This window comes from Uloborus diversus, unplaced genomic scaffold (genome assembly GCF_026930045.1).
Source record: "Uloborus diversus isolate 005 unplaced genomic scaffold, Udiv.v.3.1 scaffold_105, whole genome shotgun sequence".
Classification (NCBI taxonomy): Eukaryota; Metazoa; Arthropoda; class Arachnida; order Araneae; family Uloboridae; genus Uloborus; species Uloborus diversus.
In genome coordinates, this window is record NW_026557710.1 from 334,797 (window position 1) to 337,930 (window position 3,134).

The window sequence follows — 3,134 nt, forward strand, 5'->3', positions numbered from 1 at the left end:
TTTCTGGATAAGAAATTCATTTGAATAGCTTCTTCTTGAGGTGAATCCGAGTAATATAGTTTAGTAAACATTAAATACATCGAAAGCAAAAACTTCGCATCACATAAAAAACATCTTACGCAAATGCATATTTTCTTATGGGAAAAAAAAAGTGTGATTAGATTTTTTCCTCATTAATAAAACATCTAAGTAGCTGTTTATTTTTTCTTTCTTTCTTTTTTTTTTTGGCATACTGTGAAATTTATTTAAGAGATAGAAACAAAGTAAATGATACTAGTAGAGTTTAAGTTCCTCGTTAAAAAAATAATTTTGACGTATTTTGCTAGACCCATGACGTATTTGTGTACAAAACACACACACACACACACACACAATATATATTATATATATATATATATATATATATATATATATATATATACATATATATATATATATATATAATATATATATTATATATATATATATATATATATATATGTGTGTGTGTGTGTGTGTGTGTGTGTGTGCGTGCGTGTGTGTGTACTATGCATAAATTTTATTACTGTTGTTGATATTATTATTATATATTATATTTCATATTATTTATTTATTTATTTTTCAAGAGATAAAACTTCTTGGTTTTTCTTGTTGATCTGTATTTTCGCAAACGTAACTTGAGGAAAATTTGTTGAAGGTTACAGTCGATCTAAAAGATGCTATTTTATACAACTCATTAATGATTTTTTGTTCATTTCTTTGCAGACGAAAAATCTTTTCGCATCTTATTGTTGATACTGTTTTATCACAAATGTTATTTCGTCGCATTTTTGTTAAAGTTTACAGATGATCGGAAAATAAGATATTTTATAATAATCTTCACAGTGATTGATTTTTTTTTTTCTTTTCACACAATATCCATTCACATCTATTAGATTTTTTTCTTTTTGCAGACACTACATATGTTTGCATCCTATTAATGCTTTCTTTCTTTTCTCTTTTTCTTAGAAGACGAGGCATATTTTTACCACAAAATGCACCTCTATTAGCACTGTAATGGACATCTGGCAAACTAAAGAAAGATGTAAATTGAACAAAAACTAAATTTACACTGAAAATACGGATATAAGTTTATAAAACACATTAACTATGGTGACGTACCGCAAACATTTTCTTACATTCGATATTTTTAATTTAACACCCCTCCCTAAAATCAACCATGATTATTTTGTATTAGCTATAAAGAATACATTTTGACTAATAGTTTTTATTTTTATTTTTTAATGGTTTCTTTTAATATTCTGTTAGCAAACAGCCACTTTTTTTTCTGCGAAAACTTACATTTTCTTTACACTTCATGTGTATTTGCTTCTTATATTTTTTTAATTTTTTAATTTTTTAGCTTTTCAAACTTTTTTCGTTTTATTCATTATTCAATATTGGTCAATAAAATTAACCGACAGAATCATAAGCAAAATAAGATTTTATAGCTCACAATTTGAAATTTCCTCCCGATAAAGTTTTTTTTTTTCGGTTAACTTTCATTTTTTCCTTTAAGTAATCACATATTTTATGAATATTAAATTTACAAGTTCATTTCATAGTTGGATATAATCCAATAACTACTTAACAAAGCTTCAATTGAATTTTTTTTTACTTTAGTTGTTATGTAAATGCATAATCGAAACTTGGCTTTGGCAGCGAAAATAAGAACATTTCTCAACAAAAATTGTCTTATAGTTTTATTAGTATTCTATTAATTCATTTTTTATTGTTTTACAATACATTAAAAATATATAAAAAAAACTCCTGAAAATATCAAAAAAAAAAAACTTTAAACAGTGTAATCGCAATTCCTTAAATTCAAGTTTCATTATTATGGGGGCACATTTGTAACAATGTTTGACGAATGAGCAAAGCACTTTCTTTCTTTCTTTCCTTTTTTTGTTATTTCACAAGTGTAATCACATTCGAAAGTCAACGTCTGGGATCATGTTTCAGTGACAAATGGACTAAGTTTTAAATTAATCACCATTTTGGTGTCTTGGAACATGTCAGTGGCATTTTTCCACCGTTGTAGGCTCCTTTTTATGATTTAAGTGGAGCAAATAGAACGATTTAAAGACTTAAAAAAGGACGTTTCTTTCAAACATTAGTTTATGACTGATGATGTGTCAGATTTTTTTCCTTAATACAATAGGATAAACTATTCAGTTAGAAACAGTTAGCTCCTTCTTCACACAGCAAATACATTATATTATGGAAATTAAAAAGCAAAAGTATTATGTTAATAACTAAACATTCAGTATATTCAACAGTGTAAGAAGAAAGTAAATCAATTGCTCTAAAATTATTTACAAGTACCATATCTATTAAAGCTTTGGGTGTATGTTCAATAAGTTACACCCATTAGCCAGGGCTAAGGCAGAAATACATAAAATACATGCTGGCGGTGTATTTCATGTGTTTGCGTGTATGTCTTTTTGCATGTATCTTTGTGTCTGTAACCTTATCTCCTCCGGAAAGGGGATGAACACTAATGGATTGTAGTAAAATTACAGTCAAGTTTCACCGGTCGCACGCGGCGAAGGATGTTTTGCGAGCGAAACGAGCAGTTGCGGGGGCCCCCAGTCAAATGATCAGCGTTGAGATATTTTTTTTCACCATTAAGTGCTTCCAGCATCTCTAAAAATCTAAAAAGAAGAAATGCTTTTATGTTTAAATGAAAATATCCAAACTACACCTAAACTATAAATACATGCTAAATCTCTCTCTAAATGTATAGTGTATATACAGTCAATTTTCGATATTTCGTAGTCTCAAGGGAACGGCCTAAAACCTTTGAGTAATCCATAGTTCGAGTTTTTGGAATTTCTTTTCCCAGCCGTCTGAAGAAAAGCTTTTATTTACTTTTTCAGGAATAGTGTATAATAGCTAGATATAATGGTACATAATATATATAATGGCACTTATAATTCGGATAGAATTAATTATTAATACTACGTAAACGCATCTTTACACAGAAAAAAATTGGCTAAGATACTTTGAAAGAGGCTTTTTTACTGCTTACATTATTTATGTATATATATATATATATATATATATATATATTATATATATATATATATATATATATATATATATATATATATATA